Here is a 14,921-nt window from a genome sequence, read left to right as displayed (position 1 = left end):
ACCAGCAGCGTAGCCCAACGCGCTTAGTCCGGCCTTAAAGGAACGAGCGAAGTGCCGAAAACACCGCACGTTGTTTCTTTCCAGACTTCCGGCTACTGCATGAATTCATGGCATGTAAAAGAGAAAGACCCAGAGAGGAAAATAAAATAAATTTCAAAAGTATATAAATAGGTCAGTAGTTAAATTGATCATCTGATAAATGAAAGCAGCAATTTTTTTTTTTTTTTTTTTTTTTTTTTTTTTAATTCAAAAATAAAAAATGTGCGACATCTGCAGAATGCCATCAACAGAACGTGCGCCGACCTTGACGTCCGTTGGTGTTGTGCCGGGCGGGGCGGGGCGCTGCGCGCGTCGGTGTTGTGCGGGGCGGGGCGGGGCGCGCGTCGGTGTTGTGCCGGGCGGGGCGGGGCGCTGCGCGCGTCGGTGTTGTGCAGGGCGGGGCGGGGCGCTGCGCGCGCCGGTGTTGTGCCGGGCGGGGCGGGGCGCTGCGCGCGTCGGTGTTGTGCCGGGCGGGGCGGGGCGCTACGCACGTCGGTGTTGTGCAGGGCGGGGCGGGGCGCGGCGCGCGTCGGTGTTGTGCCGGGCGGGGCGCTGCGCGCGTCGGTGTTGTGCAGGGCGGGGCGCGGCGCGTGTCGCTGTTGGGCCGGGCGTAGCGGGGCGCGGCGCGCGTCGCTGTTGCGCCGGGCGAGGCGGGGCGCGGTGCGCGTCGCTGTTGGGCCGGGCGGCGCGGCGTCGCTGGGGGACGGGGCGGGGCGCGGCGTCGCTGGGGGGCGGGGCGCGGCGTCGCTAGGGGGTGGGGCGGGGCGGGGCGGGGCGGGGCGCGGCTGGTGGGCGGGGCGCGGGGCGGCGGCGCTGGAGGGCGCAGAGCCGCGGCGCGGCGGCGCGGCGTCGCTGGTGTGCCGGGCGCGGCGCGGCGTCGCTCCGGGCGGGGCGGCGGGCGGGGCGGCGAGGCGCCGGTGTTGGGCCGGGCGCCGCGCCGCGCCGCTATCATGCCGGGGCTGTTGTGCCGCGCGGCGTCGCTGAGGGTTGGGGCGCGGCGTCGCTGGTGTGCCGGGCGGGGCGCGGGGCGGCGGCGCTGTTGTGCCGGGCGGCGCGGCTGTTGTGCTGGGGGGCGCGGCGTCGCTGGTGGGCGGGGCGCGGCGCTGGGGGGCACACCAGCGACGCCGCGCCCCGCCCCAACCCCCAGCGACGCCGCGCCGCGCCGGGCGGGGCGCGGGGCGGCGGCGCTAGTGGGCGCGACGGCGCTGTTGTGCCGGGCGGCGCGTCGGTTGTGCGGCGCGGCGCCCGGCGCGGCGCCGCTGTTGTGCCGGGCGGCGCGGCGGTTGTGCCGGGCGGCGCGGCTGTTGCGCGGCGCGCGCCGCTGTTGTGCCGGGCGGCGCGGCTGTTGTGCCGGGCGCGTCGCGGCGCGGCTGGTGTGCCGGGCGGGGCGGCTGTTGTGCTGGGCGGCGCGGCGGTGTTATGCCGGGCGGCGCGGCGCCGCTGTTGTGCCGGCGCGTCGGTTGTGCGGCGCGGCGCCGCTGTTGTGCCGGGCGGCGCGGCTGTTGCGCGTCGCTGTTGTGCCACGCGCGCCGCTTGTTGTGCCGAGCGGCGCGGCTGTTGTGCCGGGCGCGTCGCGGCGCGGCTGGTGTGCCGGGCGGGGCGGCTGTTGTGCCGGGCGGCGCGGCTGTTGAACGGCGCTGTTGTGCGTCGCGCTGTTGTGCCGGGCGGCGCGGCTTTTGTGCCGGGCGGCGCGCTGTTGTGCCGCGTGCGTAGCTTTTGTGCCGGGGCGGCGCGCTGTTGTGCCGGGGCGGCGCGGCGCCCGGCGCGGCGCGGCTGTTATGCCGGGCGGCGCGGCGCCGCTGTTGTGCCGCGCGGCGCCGGGCGGCGCGCTGTTGTGCCGCGCGCGTCGCTGTTGGGCCGCGCGCGTCGCTGTTGGGCCGGGCGGCGCGCTGTTGTGCCACGCGCGTCGCTGTTGTGCCGCGCGCGTCGCTTTTGTGCCGGGCGGCGCGCTGTTGTGCCGCGCGCGTCGCTGTTGTGCCGGGGCGGCGCGCTGTTGTGCCGGGGCGGCGCGGCGACCGGCGCGGCGCGGCTGTTATGCCGGGCGGCGCGGCGCCGCTGTTGTGCCGCGCGGCGCGGCTGTTGTGCTGGGCGGCGCGGCGCCGCTGTTGTGCCGGGCGGCGCGGCGCCGCTGTTGTGCCGGGCGGCGCGGCGCCGCTGTTGTGCCGGGCGGCGCGGCGCCGCTGTTGTGCCGGGCGGCGCGGCGCCGCTGTTGTGCCGCGCGGCGCGGCGCCGCTGTTGTGCCGCGCGGCGCGCTGTTGTGCCGCGCGGCGCGCTGTTGTGCCGGGCGGCGCGCTGTTGTGCCGCGCGGCGCGCTGTTGTGCCGCGCGGCGCGCTGTTGTGCCGCGCGCGTCGCTGTTGTGCCGCGCGCGTCGCTGTTGTGCCGCGCGCGTCGCTGTTGTGCCGGGCGGCGCGCTGTTGTGCCGCGCGGCGCGCTGTTGTGCCGCGCGGCTCGCTGTTGTGCCGCGCGCGTCGCTGTTGTGCCGCGCGCGTCGCTGTTGTGCCGCGCGCGTCGCTGTTGTGCCGGGCGGCGCGCTGTTGTGCCGGGCGGCGCGCTGTTGTGCCGGGCGGCGCGCTGTTGTGCCGGGCGGCGCGCTGTTGTGCCGCGCGCGTCGCTGTTGTGCCGGGCGGCGCGCTGTTGTGCCGGGCGCGTCGCTCTTGTGCCGCGCGCGTCGCTGTTGTGCCGGGCGGCGCGCTGTTGTGCCGCGCGGCGCCGCTGTTTTGCCGGGCGGCGCGCTGTTGTGCCGGGCGGCGCGGCTGTTGTGCCGGGCGCGTCGCTGTTGTGCCGCGCGCGTCGCTGTTGTGCCGGGCGGTGCGCTGCGCGCGTCGGTGTTGTGCAGGTGGTGCAATGTGAGTGTCAGTGTCGAGTGTCAGTGTTGTGCAGGTGGTGCACTGTGAGTGTCAGTGTTTCAACGTTCTCCTTTCAGTTTCAAGCAGGTGCAATAGCGTGTGGGGCGGATCCATATACGCTACGCCATATCCGCTTAAAAAAACCGCACAAAACCAAGTCGATGGTAAGGAACTTAAGAGTCTACCGTCAGTGTGTCTGACGCTGACCATTGTGTCCATTTATGTGACGCTGACCATTGATCTGACGATGCACACAGGACCTCGGCTTATCGTCTCATCCCAAAGACTACACGCTCAGTTTGATTTTCCAGTCTAACGTGGGAGAAAGGGATAGAGCAGGAAATCGAACCTGGACCCTGACGGACACTGTATTGGCAGATGAGAGTCAAGACCATTCTGCACTTTCCTCTTTCCAACAGCAATAACACACAAACAGGTTTCAGTTTCAAGGTGCTGTCAACTGACACAATGTCCTCACACAAACGGGTTTCAGGTACTGTCAACTGAAACAATGTCCTCACACAAACAGGTTTCAGTTTCAAGGTGCTGTCAACTGAAACAATGTCCTCACACAAACAGGTTTCAGTTTCAAGGTGCTGTCAACTGACACAATGTCCTCACACAAACAGGTTTCAGTTTCAAGGTGCTGTCAACTGACACAATGTCCTCACACAAACGGGTTTCAGTTTCAAGGTGCTGTCAACTGAAACAATGTCCTCACACAAACAGGTTTCAGTTTCAAGGTGCTGTCAACTGCACAATGTCCTCACACAAACGGGTTTCAGGTACTGTCAACTGAAACAATGTCCTCACACAAACAGGTTTCAGTTTCAAGCTGCTGTCAACTGACACAATGTCCTCACACAAACGGGTTTCAGTTTCAAGGTGCTGTCAACTGACACAATGTCTTCACACAAACAGGTTTCAGTTTCAAGGTGTTGTCAACTGACAATGTCTTCACACAAACAGGTTTCAGTTTCAAGGTGCTGTCAACTGAAACAATGTCCTCACACAAACAGGTTTCAGTTTCAAGCTGCTGTCAACTGACACAATGTCCTCACACAAACGGGTTTCAGTTTCAAGGTGCTGTCAACTGACAATGTCTTCACACAAACAGGTTTCAGTTTCAAGGTGCTGTCAACTGACACAATGTCCTCACACAAACAGGTTTCAGTTTCAAGGTGCTGTCAACTGAAACAATGTCCTCACACAAACAGGTTTCAGTTTCAAGGTGCTGTCAACTGACACAATGTCCTCACACAAACGGGTTTCAGTTTCAAGGTGTTGTCAACTGAAACAATGTCCTCACACAAACAGGTTTCAGTTTCAAGGTGTTGTCAACTGACACAATGTCCTCACACAAACGGTTTTCAGTTTCAAGGTGCTGTCAACTGAAACAATGTCCTCACACAAACAGGTTTCAGTTTCAAGGTGCTGTCAACTGACACAATGTTCTCACACAAACGGGTTTCAGTTTCAAGGTGCTGTCAACTGACACAATGTTGTCATACAAACAGGTTTCAGTTTCAAGGTGCTGTCAACTGACACAATGTCCTCACACAAACAGGTTTCAGTTTCAAGGTGCTGTCAACTGACACAAGTTCTCACACAAATGGGTTTCAGTTTCAAGGTGCTGTCAACTGACACAATGTTCTCACACAAACAGGTTTCAGTTTCAAGGTGCTGTCAACTGACACAATGTCCTCACACAAACGGGTTTCAGTTTCAAGGTGCTGTCAACTGAAACAATATCCTCACACAAACAGGTTTCAGTTTCTGTCACGCTACGGCTGACAGATTGACCGACAGACAGACGAACGACAACAAAATCTCAACAATGAATCTGTCAGCCCTCCGCACCAGTCGGAACAACCAGATCCCACTTGAAATGATAACATTGATTATAAAATAATAATAATAATAATAATAATAATAATTGGTATTTTTGAACACAAAATTCAATAACAAAACAATACTGACACAACTACCCCTCTCACGCGTTTACAAACACACAAAAATTACAGTCTGCTGTGTTCAGCCTCTGCCGCCGCAGTCCAGAATACACCAGCGGTCAGGAATGGATGGGAGAAGGGAGATAGTAAGTTGGGGGACAGCACTTAACTCAACACAGCGCCAAAGTCCTTCCAGCCGACGCTGTTGTCGTCGTCGTCGCTGTTATCGTCGACGCGGTTGCGCCGCTGCCACAGAACACTGCCAGTCCCGCACCATGAAGACCTCCCTCCAGCCCACAGCCACAACCAGCAGAGGAGTGGAATCATCCAAACGGGCACAATGGAAGATAAAAACCTAAGAATGGCAAAGTGTCAGTTCTGACTCTGAAAGATGCTAGTCACACCTAACCTATCATCCCGCCCATCCAACCTGCCGTTACAATAACATTTAACTTTGACTCGATTTAATTTAATTTATCCCAAAATAATAAACATTAATATTTCTTCATGAACACAACCACAATGATAAGAACACATATTCACGGCATCTCTTAATAACATGAACAGCTACAGCAAATTCAAACAAACATGCATTCACAGCCTTTGTCATTCCCTCCACCACCATTCCTGCAAGTCCAAACGACCAGCCGACCAAGGAAACATCACACACCCTCACCTCAGACAGGTTATGTGAAAAACCTGGAACCGGTGTTCCAGCCGTTGCAACGCCCGCCGAACAATGACGACAACCTGCTGCTTCACCACAGCAGAAGACATGGGGAGATCAACTCCCAAAACCCCTGGTCGAAATGACTCTCACAGCAGTTGACAGTGGAGTGCCAGAAAGATACAGGAAAAAATCAAAAACAAATCAAAAACCAAAACAACTCACTGACGCGAGTTGGTTCGCACGTGGGATTCGGGCCTAACGCGTTGCCAGGCTATCTGACGGCTCACAGAAATACGTCAGCTAAGGGGAATCTCACATTCTGGATATGTCGACGCGTGACAGTTTCAAGGTGTTGTCAACTGACACAATGTCCTCACACAAACGGTTTTCAGTTTCAAGGTGTTGTCAACTGAAACAATGTTCTCACACAAACAGGTTTCAGTTTCAAGGTGCTGTCAACTGAAACAATGTCCTCACACAAACGGGTTTCAGTTTCAAGGTGTTGTCAACTGAAACAATGTTCTCACACAAACAGGTTTCAGTTTCAAGGTGCTGTCAACTGACACAATGTCCTCACACAAACAGGTTTCAGTTTCAAGGTGCTGTCAACTGACACAATGTCTTCACACAAACGGGTTTCAGTTTCAAGGTGTTGTCAACTGACACAATGTCCTTACACAAACATGTTTCAGTTTCAAGGTACTGTCAACTGACACAATGTCCTCACACAAACAGGTTTCAGTTTCAAGGTGTTGTCAACTGACACAATGTCCTCACACAAACAGGTTTCAGTTTCAAGGTGCTGTCAACTGACACAATGTCTTCACACAAACAGGTTTCAGTTTCAAGGTGCTGTCAACTGGCACAATGTCTTCACACAAACAGGTTTCAGTTTCAAGGTGCTGTCAACTGAAACAATGTCTTCACACAAACAGGTTTCAGTTTCAAGGTCCTCACACAGACGGGTTTCAGTTCCAAGGTGCTGTCAACTGACACAGTGTCCTCACACAAACGGGTTTCAGTTTCAAGGTGCTGTCAACTGAAACAATGTCCTCACACAAACAGATTTCAGTTTCAAAGTGGTGTCAACTGACACAGTGTCCTCACACAAACAGGTCTCAGTTTCAAGGTCCTCACACAAACGGGTTTCAGTTTCAAGGTCCTCACACAAACGGGTTTCAGTTTCAAGGTCCTCACACAAACGGGTTTCAGTTTCAAGGTGCTCACACAAACGGGTCTCAGTTTCAATGTCCTCACACAAACAGGTCTCAGTTTCAAGGTCCTCACACAAACGGGTTTCAGTTTCAAGGTCCTCACACAAACGGGTTTCAGTTTCAAGGTGCTCACTGATCCACATCTACAGGGTTTCTTCGTCTTTTTGTCTTTTTTTTTTTAAGAGAGGCTGCCTGATCTCCGCATAAACCTACCGCGCTGGGCTGGCCTTGAGGGGCTCCCCTGGGCTCATGAAAAAAACATCAACATGAAATGAAACACTACAAAAATGGGTAAGTGGTGAAAGTAGGTGTGATCATCATATGACTGACAGAAAAAAAACAACAACAACAACAACAAGCTTTAAACAGCAATTTGAAATCCAAGCGTTAATGTGGCCTGTGTGGTCTCTCTCACAGTTTCAGTTTCAGTTTCACTTTCTCAAGGAGGCGTCACTGCGTTCGGACAAATCCATACACGCTACACCACATCTGTTGAGCAGATGCCTGACCAGCAGCATAACCCAACGCGCTTAGTCAGGCCTTGAGTGCATGCTTACATATTTGTGTACCTATGAAAGTGGATTTCATTTTACGTCATTTCGCCAGAGGACAACACTCTCGTTGCCATGGGTTCTTTTTCAGTGCGCCAAGTGCGTGCTGCACACGGGACCTCGGTTTATCGTCTCATCCGAAAGACTAGACGCTCAGTTTGATTTTCCAGTCAAACTTAGGAGAAAGGGCGAGAGCGGGATTCGAACCCACACCCTCACGGACTCTCTGTATTGGCAGCTGAGCGTCTTAACCATTCTGCCACCTTCTACCAGACTGGAACAAAATAGACAGTAACAAGTCTTTTACGGTACGGGGAAACAATAAACAAAGAACCCCAGGCACAATAATAGATATGGTGATGACCAAAACAACAAAGACTGTGACCACACACCACATTAACTCACTCAGTACGGCCAGTCCTCTCTTCTCCTCTACACAGACCCCTCCGATGTCCAGTGGGTGTCTGAATGACCCAACTTTTAGCTTCCGTCGTCAGAATTGTGGTATTCTTTGTCAACATTCACCTCTTCAGTATAAGATCCTTCCGCTTGCAATATTTTGATGATGGTAATTGGGGTGAAACGCTGTTAACGTCGTCACTTTCGCCGTTCGTATGGAGAGAGTTAACAATGCGAAACGCAGAAAGTCGAGTATGTAAGTTTTCTTCTGGTAATCCATTGAAACAGCATCGGACACAAGGCTGTCAGAATCCTCATCCAAAACGTCCTCTATATACTTCAAGTAGTAATCATGATTTTCGATAATTATAATGATGAGAAGAAAAAAGTAACTGAGCAATTCAAATAGAAGGAGAAGTAGAAGACGACAACTACACAAAGACTTTTATCACAACAAACGAATACCACACAATGAACAGTTTCAGTTTCAGTTTCAGTAGCTCAAGGAGGCGTCACTGCGTTCGGACAAAACCATATACGCTACACCACATCTGCCAAGTAGATGCCTGACCAGCAGCGTAACCCAATGCGCTCAGTGAGGCCTTGAGAAAAAAAAAAAAAAAAAAAAAAAAAAAATCACAAAAAAAAAAAAAAAAAAAAAACCGGGGGAATAAATAATAGATAAGCTTGCATAAATAAATAATACATAAAAAAATACATCGAATCTTGCTCTTATCGTCAGACAAAGGCACGCACTTTCAAAGCACGTTTTTCGCCAACAAACCAAAACGCATCAAACATCCACACTTGCCTGGATGCATACCTCGTCGGCGTTGTAGCCGTAGTTATAGTAGTAGCGGTGACGATAGTAGTAGTAGTAGTCGTAGTAGTAGTAGCAGCAGTGGTGATGGTGGAAGGAGGAGGGGGAGTTAATAATCATCGCCAACAAAAGCATTCAAACCCAAACCCCAAAACGCAATCTCACCAGGAGTATAATGCAGTCATCTGCGCTGGTTCTCAGATCAGGATTTTCGGTGTCCTAAGCCTTGGGGATTTTGTACACTGTATATTGGCCGGAGATCATTCGTGGGAAGGATCTTATGACATTCGCTAAAAAAAATAAAAAAAATACAGCGATGATGGTGGTGATGATGGTGATGATATTGACGATAATAATGAGAAGAAGAAGAACAACAACAACAACAACAAGAAAAGAACAAGAAGAGGAGGAGGAGGAGGAAGAGGAAGGAGGAGGAGGATTTCATCTAAAATGAAAGTATTATTTTTCAGCTGTCGTGTCTGGACATATCCCAGTCCTGTGCGGTCGGACTGCCTCCACAGATTGACGCTGCCCCCTACACATCGACACTGCACTACCCCCGAAAACGGAGTATGGCTGCCTACATGGCGGGGTAAAAACGGCCATACACGTAAAAGCCCACTCGTGTGCATACGAGTGAACGCAGAAGAAGAAGAAGAAGAAGGACACTGCACTGTTTATAGTATATGTCAGTTCCTTGACTTTCTGGATGCAAAACCCCCCTCCTTATTTCCAGTCCCACTACACACCACGTTTTGAATAGTGTTCTTAGAAACCCATGTGGACAAACAAGACAACAAAGACATCGTACCTTTACCGGCAAAAATATGTGCCTATATGGACAGCTTCATAACACCATCTGCCAAACAAATCTGCGCTTCACAGCAGCACATCACATTCATAACTCAGTGCATTACAAAAATGCACGTGAAATACGTGAAACCATTTAAAAAAAAAAAAATTCCAATTCCCGATATAATATGTTGCCCTGTAAAAAAAATGGATCAAAGGAAAACAGCACACGATTTTCTTCACACTGGAATATAAGCAACAAGAACATGAACTTCTGGATTTTTTTTGGAGGAATTAGCGAGGTTGTACTTATTTGCAGAACAGCTTTTAAAACGAGAGTAAGGTTATCCGTGTGCGTGTGCGTGGTTTGTGTGTGTGTGTGTGTGAGTGTTTTGTGGGTTTGCTGTTGGGTTTTTTGTGTGTTTTTTGTGTGTGTGTATGTGCGTGCGTGCGTGTGTGTGTGTGTGTGTGTGTGTGTGTGTGTGTTGTGTCTGTGTGCGCGCGTATGCGCGCGAGTGTGCGTGCGTGTGTTTGTGCACTACCGTGCATTTGAGTGTGCATCTGTGTGTGCGCAAGCGTGCACTTGTGTGTGCGTGTACACATGTGTGTTCGTAACGTTGCAAAAAGCGAATAAGCAGACACCCATTCTTGTACACTGGAGTACAAAACAACAACAACATCAACAACAAAGATTGCTGTAGGGCAATATGATTATCATAACGTCCAAGTGACGGCCTCAGTAGCAAACAGAAGGGGGTTACACTTGGGTCCATCTCTGTACTGTCTTGCGAGCAGTCTCTCAAAAAAAAAAAGGGGGGGGGGGGGTTGTTTTTTTTCATACGCTCTCCCAAGGCTGGCGATGAGGCTCTGTCGCTGTCTGTGGCCTGCAGGCAGCTGTCAGCAGTTCTGGGAGCAGCGGGGGAGAAGGGAGAAGGGAGAGGGGGGATGATGTCACGTCAATGGCCTGTGAAGATGTGTTGTGGGTGCCTCACTGACGGCGGGACCTGGAGATCTTGGACTTGTTCTGCAGAGGGTCGTACTTGTGTTGCTCTCTCTGCACACACGGCAATGACAGCAGTCACCTTCACGGTCCTTGGGGGGCCTGGGGGGGAACAGTATCGCCCCTCCCTACCCCTCCCTACACACACACGCGCACACACACACACACACACACACACACACACACACACACATACAGAGTCCCTCCCAGTGCCCGGGTTTCCCAACAACAGTTGTAATGGTCAGCATTCAGTGATGATGATGATGCTGGGAACACGTCACGACAACATTCTTTTTTTATCGCTGTATCTTTACGGCTCACCCTACCACACCGGGCCAACTCCAGGGCTACTGACAACAGTCATGCTGCTGCTGCTGCTACCACTACAACAACTACTACTACAGTAATAATAATAATAATAAGAAGAAGAAGACTACTACTACTACTACTACTACTACTACTACTACTATTGCGCTGCTGCTACTACTACTACTACTACTACTACTACTACTACTAAATGAAAAAAGGATGGCACAGGACGTTTTCATAAAAAATGACAGCAAATAACGGTTTCACTAAATGACGGCCAACAAAGGTATCACTAAGTGACGGCAAAAAAAAAAAAAAAAAAAAAGGTTCACTAAATGACGGCAAAAAAGGTTTCACTAAATGACGGCAAAAAAGGTTTCACTAAATGACGGCAAAAAAGGTTTCACTAAATGACGACAGAAACGGTTTCACTAAATGACGGCAAAAAAGGTTTCACTAAATGACGACAGAAAAGGTTTCACTAAATGACGGCAAAAAAGATTTCACTAAATGACGACAAAAAGGGTTTCACTAAATGACGGCAAAAAAGGTTTCACTAAATGACGGCAAAGGGATATTTTAGCTAAATGTTGGCAAAAAGGAGGGATGTTTTCACTACATGATGGCAAAAGGAGGGGTGTTTTAAAACTCTTGGCTCTGAGACCAGGCTGCTCCTCCAAGGCAACAGTGACGGCGAAATGTGTGAAAGAGAAAGCGGCGAGCCAGTACCAAATGCCGCGCTGAACTCCAGCAAAGCCACTAGCGATACACCACAGCCATCACAAGGGCGATCAACACAAACCGAAAGCACTTCCATTGCTCAGCAAAGGCCGGTAAGCAGACTGACTATTGAACAGCAAAGAGTGAACATGTTTTAAATGTTCCAAAATTTGGCTGCTAATCACTATTCCAATTATTTCAAACATTAAGGACAGGGTAGAAAATAGGCGGTCTTCAAGCATGAAGGGATAGACCCAAACATTAATCTGACTGACTGTAGGTACTGGCAGGGAACAGCCCACCAAGGCAAGCAAACAAGATGCCACCACCAAGCACAGTCACAAGCCAAGTAAGCGTTCTACTCTGTGGGAAGCAGCCTCCGGGTGTGCTGTTTTCAAAATGAACATTGGAAGTTCTCTCACTTTTCTGGCTTCAGCCGTCTGCTTTGCCAACGATCTGAGCAGTTCCTCATTGTCCATTGTCGATCCACCCAGCACGTTCTGCATCTTGCCAGCGGCTTCCTGAAACAGTATACTGTCTGTCCAATGGTTCTTGATGATTCACGTTAAACATTACATGGACACAGCGTCTGTCCAATGGTTCACGTTGAAACAGAACATGGATATACTGTCTAAAGGTTCTTGATGCTTCACGTTGAAACAGAACATGGACATACTGTCTGTCCAATGGTTCTTGATGCTTCACGTTGAAACAGAACATGGACATACTGTCTGTCCAATGGTTCTTGATGCTTCACGTTGAAACAGAACATGGACATACTGTGTCCAATGATTCGTGATGCTTCACGTTGAAACAGAACATGGACATACTGTCCAATGGTTCTTGATGCTTCACGTTGAAACAGAACATGAACATACTGTCTGTCCAAAGGTTCACGTTGTGATAAGAAACTGTAGGGAGAGTTGGACAGTACAAGGTCTTCAGAGAAGAAGCCCCCCTCAGTCAAGTGTTTCGGCCCTTAACTCCTTGCACTCGAAGGGGGCCGGGCCGCAACCAGGTCATGACTCCTAGATGCCCTTGTGTTGCCGCCCTTTTTTGACTCACTTGTGTAAACAAAGTGAGTCTATGTTTTAACCCGTTGTTCGGTTGTGTGTGTGTGTGTGTGTGTGTGTGTGTGTGTGTCCGTGGTAAACTTTAACATTGACATTTTCTTTGCAAATGCTTTGTCAGTTGACACCAAATTAGGCATACAAATAGGAAAAATTCAGTTCTTTCCAGTCATCTTGTTTAAAACAATATTGCACCTCTGGGATGGGCACATTTTTTTTTTTTTAAATGAAGCCTAATGATATGCAAACTGCATTTATTGTTATATTTATATTTTTTGTATTCTCTAAACTTGGCACTTGGCTCTGATATTCTGACCCAACAACAGAAGCAGTCATTATTATCATTTTTTGTTCAAACAGGAACTTCTTTTGCTAAGCATGGAAGTTTTTATATATTTTGCAAACGTTTTGGTGCAGAGGGTAAAAAAGGGAAATTACTCTGTAATTAATGCTAGGGGACTTAATTTGACACAAGTGAGTCTTGAAGGCCTTGCCTCTCTTGTTTTCTTTCTTTCTTCGTGTATTACGCCGGAGCACTTTTTCCCAGGCTGTGCGACAACGTCAAGGAATGGACCAAAATGACGATGCCAGATCTCCTCACGACAGCTGCCAACAGAACGGCGTGGCGAGCTATGACGTCTTCCTCATGTCCCCCCCCCCAACGACCCCAGCGGTCGAGGGAATGAGTGAGTGAGTGAGAGCGACATAGTGCACTCGTTCATTCTCTTCCATATGAAGCAGTCAGTGTGTTGGAACATAATATCGGTAGGACCTTAACTTCTGTTATGAACCATTAACTCACTGAGTACGGCCAGTCCTCTCTTCTCCTCTACACAGACCCCTCGGATGTCCAGTGGGTGTCTGAATGACCCAACCTTTAGCTTCCGTCGTCAGAATTGTGGTATTCTTTGTCAACATTCGCCTCTTCAGTATAAGAGCCTTCCGCTTGCAATATTTTGATGATGGTAATTGGGGTGAAACGCTGTTAACGTCGTCTCTTTCGCCGTTCGTATGGAGAGAGTTAATCATCCCCCTGCCTCGTGACTCCACCAAGCAACGAACCCGTTGTCATTCAGTCCTTTCTTCGCCGTCACTGAATCGGCTTGGGCCTCGGGGCTTCACATCAGTGTTCACTGGGGATCAGAGTTCGAGGCCCCGCTTGGGCATGGTGCTGTGTTCAAGGGACAGGAACACTACACTACCTGGTGTTCCTCACTCCGTCCTAGGTGTCGATATGCACCTGACTTGGTTCGGGGAAGGTTACAACAGCGGCGGAAGGAGAGAACTGGGCCCCGCCTTCCTATACCCAGCCCTGGACACAGTGGGTATGGATTCACTGCCTTCCTATGCCCAGCCCTGGACACAGTGGGTATGGATTCACTGCCTTCCTATGCCCAGCCCTGGACACAGTGGGTATGGATTCACTGCCTTCCTATACCCAGCCCTGGACACAGTGGGTATGGATTCACTGCCTTCCTATGCCCAGCCCTGGACACAGTGGGTATGGATTCACTGCCTTCCTATACCCAGCCCTGGACACAGTGGGTATGGATTCACTGCCTTCCTATACCCAGCCCTGGACACAATGGGTATGGATTCACTGCCTTCCTATGCCCAGCCCTGGACACAGTGGGTATGGATTCACTGCCTTCCTATGCCCAGCCCTGGACACAGTGGGTATGGATTCACTGCCTTCCTATGCCCAGCCCTGGACACAGTGGGTATGGATTCACTGCCTTCCTATGCCCAGCCCTGGACACAGTGGGTATGGATTCACTGCCTTCCTATGCCCAGCCCTGGACACAGTGGGTATGGATTCACTGCCTTCCTATGCCCAGCCCTGGACACAGTGGGTATGGATTCACTGCCTTCCTATGCCCAGCCCTGGACACAGTGGGTATGGATTCACTGCCTTCCTATGCCCAGCCCTGGACACAGTGGGTATGGATTCACTGCCGCTGAGCCGTGACATTTTGTATTTGTATTTGTATTTGTATTTCTTTTTATCACAACAGATTTCTCTGTGTGAATTTCGGGCTGCTCTCCCCAGGGAGAGCGCGTCGCTACACTACAGCGCCACAGTTTTATTTGTTTTTCCTGTCGAAGTGGATTTTTCTACAGAATTTTGCCAGGAACAACCTTTTTGTTGCCGTGGGTTCTTTTTACATGCGCTAAGTGCATGCTGCACACGGGACCTCGGTTTATCGTCTCATCCGAATGACTAGCGTCCAGACCACCACTCAAGGTCTAGTGGAGGGGGAGAAAATATCGGCGGCTGAGCCGTGATTCGAACCAGCACGCTCAGATTCTCTCTCGCTTCCTAGGCGGACGCGTTACCTCTAGGCCATCAGTCCACTTTACGGTTCTTAACATTATACACCCAGTTATCATTCACATTCCCGTGCTGCTGTAACAACCTGTGTTGTTCGTGTGCATATCTGCGTATTATCGTCTTGGGTTATTTTCCATAGTATGAAACAATACAGGTACATATAAACGATGGGTAACAACCGTTCCACCACTGACCACACTGTCAGA

The 14,921-nt window shown here is 51.4% G+C and overlaps 1 pseudogene across 1 annotated transcript in view; it reads right to left on the bottom strand.

The window, feature by feature from the left end:
* Positions 1-8,322: 8,322 nt before the first annotated feature.
* Positions 8,323-14,921, bottom strand: part of LOC143297343 (myosin-IIIb-like) — a 117,566-nt pseudogene continuing 110,967 nt past the window's right edge. Inside the window, exon 31 of the transcript XR_013057255.1 lies at positions 8,323-10,338. The product of XR_013057255.1 is annotated as a myosin-IIIb-like (transcript). The remainder of the gene's footprint in view (positions 10,339-14,921) is intronic.

The sequence above is a fragment of the Babylonia areolata genome, chromosome 22 (assembly GCF_041734735.1).
Source record: "Babylonia areolata isolate BAREFJ2019XMU chromosome 22, ASM4173473v1, whole genome shotgun sequence".
NCBI classification, from domain to species: Eukaryota; Metazoa; Mollusca; class Gastropoda; order Neogastropoda; family Buccinidae; genus Babylonia; species Babylonia areolata.
The sequence above is the reverse complement of the archived record's forward strand: the minus strand, read 5'-3'. Positions and strand labels throughout refer to the sequence as shown.